The 6,374-nt window shown below is 49.1% G+C and overlaps 1 long non-coding RNA gene across 1 annotated transcript; it reads left to right on the forward strand.

Moving 5' to 3' along the window:
• Nucleotides 1–104: 104 nt before the first annotated feature.
• LOC147355797 (uncharacterized) lies at nucleotides 105–1,213 on the forward strand. Its single transcript, XR_015144805.1, has 2 exons — nucleotides 105–223; nucleotides 1,019–1,213. It is a non-coding gene; the product is annotated as an uncharacterized LOC147355797 (long non-coding RNA).
• Nucleotides 1,214–6,374: the final 5,161 nt, after the last annotated feature.

Genomic DNA, 6,374 nt, shown 5'->3' on the forward strand with positions numbered 1-6,374 from the left:
TGCGGCATACACATAAGACTCATGAATTTTAAGTAGTTTTCTCTGAACCCAGCTAATGTGGCCTCTCTGGTCCCCTTTTCCTGTTGCTGGTTCCTTTAAACGGAAGACCCTAGTGCATCTTCTGAGGCACAGCCCCTCTGGAAGGTGGGTCTGTGTGCTGACTTCAAGGATGTAGCTCCAGCCACCCCACAGAACGTTGGTTGCTTTTTAACACACAAAGTAGGTACGTGTTCACCATTTTTCTTAGTATTTTTTCTGCACTGTGTGGAATAAAATGTTAACTAGGGACACAGCTTGGACACCCAATACAATCTTTAGCAATCATTATTAAGAAAGCTCTGAGTATTCTTTAAAATAGGGTAACAGAACTCCCTCTGAGTTTTAAGAACAAGAAAGGCCTGGCCCCTAGTGTACTCCCCGCGCACCGCCCCCGCCCCCCGCCCAATCTGCCTCCTCCCCAGGCCGCTCCTGAAGCCCTGTGTCACCAACTAGACCCTTGAACTCCAGCCCCTTATGCTTTCTGGCACTGCCAGCCTGGTACTCGGGACTGGATATGCTTGTCGAGCGGGTTGGTTCAGTCACACGAAGGCCCTAAGCACCTTAGGGCCTTCTCGACTGAAGCTTAACGCTAGGCTGGTGAAGGTGGCCATGCCCAGTCTCTGTCCTTGGTCCTACGTTGTGGAGCACAGAACTCGTCAGCACAGACACTTAACCTGTTTTCTCATCCTGATAGACCCACATGATAATGAGTTGTCCTCAGGAAGCTATTTCAGGTTGACCTAATTGCTAGCAAAAACCATTACTGAGTTTTGCTTCAATTAGTAGGTCAGGTATTTTAAAGCTACAAGCTTTATGTGGCTAAGGCACTTGGCTTTGATGAAAATACTTCAAATTTTCTAATTTGAAGTTTCTAATGTAAGTTCTTACATTAGGAATGCCCCTCACAAAAGGGGATTTAGAAAAAGCATTCACATTTTCACTTCACAGCCATCTTATGAAAAATTGTGTTCCCTTACAGGGGGAGGAAATAGGTGCAGAGCTGGCGGACCTCTGGAATCATAGGACAGCCTCTGCCCATGACCTAAGGCTGTCTTCATCCACAGTCTCTGATTCAGAGTCCTAACTGCCCTCTGGTGGGCCCCAGGCAGCTGACAACCTTCTAGGTTCAGGTCCCTCATCTAATTTGAAATAAAAGTTTTAATTCAACTCTTAAGTACCATGTGCAAGGCATCCTCTTGGGTCTGGGAACATGGTGTGGGGAAGTATGGACACATAATTCCAGTCAACCCCAAAAGTAATAAACAGGGTTCTTTGAGAGGACCTGAAATTACACATGATGTAAAGCTGAAAGCATCTCTGTTGCGTGGTCTCAAAGGCTTCCAGTTCTGCATGCTCTGATGTTTTAAAACTTGTCAAGATCAAAGGAAAATGATAAAAAGCTTGTCAAGATAAATTTATGGAATGAAATAGGGTCATCTCAGTGTTACCACAGGGGAAATGAGACCAGAGAAATGAATAGAGTCACACTGCAAAGTTAGTGCCAGAACCGAGGTTAGCATTCAGATCCCCGGAATCCTTGTTCATGGTTTTTTTTTCACTGGGCTACAGTCTTGGGGTTGAGAATAAAAAATGGATGTCACACACATCTTGTTCTGGGGCACTTTTCAGTGCTTTTAATATTTCACTTACAGTTCAACGAAATACACTTGGCAAGGAACATCTCTAAGAGTATTGGTGCTAATACTCAGATTTTCAGTAACTCCTCAAACCCTGCTCAAAGGTCCATTTGTTTGATTTGGAGGAAAGGGGAGGATTCTTGATAATGGTGCTATTGTCGGGTAAATACTTGGCCATCTCAGATCACTTGGGATTGGGAAGCTCAGGGCACTGCTTGGTTCTGCAAAGTAGGCTGCATTCCGCTGTGCCAAGGGAGTCCTTGGTTCTCAGAAGGACCCCCCTCCCCCCAAGCCCCAGCTATGGGGCAGGCCCAGGCACTGAGTCACAGCTGGGTGGGACTGAGTAGATCATCTTCTGTTACAAAACGCAGATGTTAGGCTGATGGGCACAACCATTTTGAACACCTTCTGTGTTCCGGACACTAAGTACCTGGTCTCTGAGTCTTTACAGAGACCCTGGAAGATAGGAATGGTTTAAGCGCCTCACAGCTTGTGGGAAAACGAACTTGACAGTGGATTCCTTCATCTTTAGCTCCCCCCGGGCTCCTGTACTGTGGGTCTGCACCGCATGACGGCGTTTATCACCTGTCTTGTCAACAACCCGTTACCTACCATGTGGTAGGCACTGGTCAGGGTGCTGGGGGTGGATACCTTGGTGAATTACCTGTCCTTGTGGGGCTAAAACTAGGGCGGGGGATACAACACAAACATAATATAATAACTAAAGATAACACTGAAGTTCTCAGGGCCTAGCACACAGCTCAGAGTAAGAATTTGTTGACTTCATGAGTAAATGACTGACCTGAGACCAAAATTTTGAAAAGTGAACAGAAGGAATCCTTCGTTTTCACACCCAAATCTACCAATGAGCCACTTAAGGAACTGAGGGTCGGGACTTCCCTGGCAGTCCGGTGGTTAAGATTCCATGCTTCCAGTGCAAGGTGCACGGATTCGATCCCTGGTCAGGAAATTAATATCCTGTATGCCTAGTGGTGTAGCCAAAAAAAAAAAAAAAGAAAAACCAAACAGAGTCATGAGTCCTTGAGCTTAGTTCTAACATCATCTATAAACTGGTTTGAGCATGTCCTGACTCTCAGCAGCCTCTAAAAACGAGCCGGATGCTTGGGGTGGTCTCTGGGTACTTTTGCATTTTGGAGATTCTATGATTCTGTTATTTTCAACTGCCCTGGGATGGTCCCCATCCTCTTCCTGGCCTTTTTCCTGCTTTCCCCCTCCCTTTTCCTTCCGCCCTTCACATTTGTCCCTTTTGCATCCGCCCTCCACACCCCACTTTGCTTTCCTGGCCACCCCCTAGTTCCACCAAGAGGGTTTCCATGGCAATCATCTCCTGGAAGTGACATCACTCATCTCCTAGGCAACAGTTTCTAAGGCAGTGACATCATCCAATCACCATGGCAACCCTCCAGGAGGATAGTTCTGCAGTAAAATGGGCAAATAGAATTCTTTTGTATTTCTGGGGGCTTGGGAGGGCAAGGTAGGGAGCTATTACAAAGATCTCAAGAACCAGATGTAAAAGCTTTGGGCCTGTAGGGAAAAAAATGGGAAGCCAATGTGGGGGCTGGAAAAGCAGCTCTGGGATAAAGCCCTTCTCCTTTCTAATAACTAGGTTGACCATTTAATATGTCACCAAATTGGGACACTGGGGAGCAAATAAGAGCACTATGATTGTTACACCGGATGACAGGTGGAAACTGGGCCTCCCCCAGCAAACCGGGGCATGTGGCTCCTGCCTAGGTCAGGCTGCTGCTGCTGCTGCTGCTAAGTCGCTTCAGTTGTGTCCGACTCTGTGCGACCCCATAGACGGCAGCCCACCAGGCTCCACTGTCCCTGGGATTCTCCAGGCAAGAACACTGGAGTGGGTTGCCATTTCCTTCTCCAATGCATGAAAGTGAAAAGTGAAAGTGAAGTTGCTCAGTCGTGTCTGACTCTTAGCGACTCAATGGACTGCAGCCTACCAGGCTTCTCGGTCCATGGGATTTGCCAGGCAAGAGTACTGGCGTGGGCTGCCATTGCCTTCTCCGGGTCAGGCTAGTGCCTGGCTTTACTTCCTCACCTGTGGCTCATCCCACAAGCATCGATTCTGCTCTTCTGTGTGCAGGCACTGGGTATACCACAGTGAGCAAAACCCACCTAACAGAACTCACAGTTGTGTGTGTGTGTGTGTGGTGAGGGGCTGGGGTAACACGCAGTCACCAGGTGAGTGCTGCAGTGCAGACTGAATGCAGTGCTCAGAAGGGAAGGCGCAGAGCCCCAGGGGTGGGTTCACCACGGGTGCCTGCAGCAGCTGTGGCAGGAGGGGCCTTGGTAAGGGGGGTGGGATGGCGTAGGTGGGGAGAAGTCTGTTCGGCAGAGGGAACAGCATCTGCAAAGGGAGTGTGCAGAGCACCAAGAATGGAAAGGAAGCTGTGTCAGACTGCAGGGCAGGAGGGAGTGGGCAGGCAGGAAATGAGAGTGGAGACGTGGCCAGAGCGCTGGGCACCCCCGTGGATGTGTTCAGAGGAGTAGGAGACACAATCCTGTTTGCATCTTCAAAATCTGGTTGCAATGTGGGGCAGAGTAGGGCAGCAGTTTGCCCAGGAGGGAGATTGGCGCAGGGGAGCTGGGTGATGGCAGGCAGATGGAGGATAAGGAGCATATATTTGGGAGACGGAGCTGACAGGATTTCCAAGGGCCACCTTCTTCATCTTCGCCACTATCATCTGTGCTTTAGGGCCCTTCCCCAGGCTACTCTCCGCAGGAGGAGTGACCTCTGTGCCTCAGCTTCCCTTCTGTAAACTGGGGATAATGACAGTAGGCGTTCCCACCCCACTGATTTGTGCTGAGGCTGAATGAAGTGAGTAAAGCGATCAGAATGGTTTTCCAGTATAGACTGGATGGATGGGTGTCAGCAGCTATCAGGATGAGGGCAGGAGGGTGGGAGTGTGGGTGTGCGCGTGACACACGGCCTGTGGGATGGAGGTGGGAGAGGCGGGGCAAGGATACGAGGACTGGCTGATGGCCGAGGGAGAAGCCTCCTCCTCACCAGCTGGCCTCCGGGAAGACAGCACATTTTGCACTCCTCCTTCCAATCCTACGCCTGCTGCAGGTGGAGGAAGATGAGCCTGGCCTCCCTTGGGAAAAGGGCATCTTAGAAAAAGCCTGGAAGCAAGCAGTTCACACCCATGAGGCTAAAGCCTGGGGGCAGGGGTGGTGCAAGGGAGTAAGAGCTCTGCACACAGGCACCCGCCCCATCCACCTCCCCGGCGACTCCACCACCCCACCCCACCCCGCCCCACCCCAACGCCTTGCTATTAAACAGTCAGGGTTTTGCTTTCACCTCCATCATTGCGGGGAGAAATATCAGTAACCTCAGATGTGCAGATGACACTACCCTTATGGCTCTTGATGAAAGTGAAAGAGGAGAGTGAAAAGTTGGATTAAACTTTTAAGCCAACTTAAACAGAAAATGAAGATCATGGCATCCGGTCCCATCACTTCATGGCAAATAGATGGGGAAACAGTGGCAACAGTGGCTGACTTTCTTTTTCTGGGCTCCAAAATCACCGCAGATGGTGATTGCAGTCATGAAATTTAAAGACGCTTACTGCTTGGAAGGAAAGTTATGACTAACCTAGACAGCATATTAAAAAGCAGAGACGTTACTTTGCCAACAAAGGTCCATCTAGTCAAGGCTATGGTTTTTCCAGTAGTCGCGTATGGATGTGAGAGTTGAACTATAAAGAAAGCTGAGCGCAGAATTCATACTTTTGAACTGTGGTGTCGGAGAAGATTCTTGAGAGTCCCTTGGACTGCAAGGAGATCCAACCAGTCCATCCTAAAGGAGATCAGTCCTGCGTGTTCATTGGAAGGACTGATGCTGAAGCTGAAACTCCAATACTTTGGCCACCTGATCCGAAGAGCTGACTCATTTGAAAAGACCGCGATGCTGGGAAAGACTGAAGGCAGGAGGAGAAGGGGACGACAGAGGATGAGATGGTTGGATGGCATCACCGACTCAAAGGACATGAGTTTAGGTAAACTCTGGGAGTTGGTGATGGAAAGGGAGGCCTGGCGTGCTGCGGTTTGTGGGGTCGCAAAGAGTCAGACACGACTGAACAACTGAACTGATAGGATCCTAAAGACACAGGCCACCTTGAGTTGCAAAAAGAGTGAATTAACAAGAGGACTGGGCCCTATGAGGCCAGCACACACATATACAGACATACTTACTCACCCCTGCTTCCTCTGCATATAATTCATCAGGGTTCAGCCAGAGAAATGGTACCAATAGGAGATGCACATTAAGAGATTTATTGCAAAGAGTTGACTTATGTGAGTGTGGAGCTGGCGAAGTGAGTGTGAAATCGTGAGGTTCAGGCTGGAACTCCTGCCAAGGGTGGGAGCTACTGTCCAAGGGCAGAATAACTTCTTCCTCAGGGAAGCCTCTGCTCGGGTTCTTAAGCTCTGTCCTTCCAAATGGGACTGAATCAGGCCCATCCAGATTAGCCAGGATAATCTCCCTTAAGGTCAATTGACTTAATTGCATCTACCTTCATCACGACACCAAGATTAGGGTTTGATTGTATAACTGGGGACTCTAACCTGGCCAAGCTGACACAGTAAACAAGACTGTCACACTCAGCTTGTAGCTAGACATGCTTTGGGAGGCATGTGCGAAGCTGCTTTATGTTTATTAAT

The sequence above is a fragment of the Bos grunniens genome, chromosome 17 (assembly GCF_055505025.1).
Source record: "Bos grunniens cultivar Pamir isolate PY7600 chromosome 17, Bosgru_T2T1.0, whole genome shotgun sequence".
NCBI classification, from domain to species: Eukaryota; Metazoa; Chordata; class Mammalia; order Artiodactyla; family Bovidae; genus Bos; species Bos grunniens.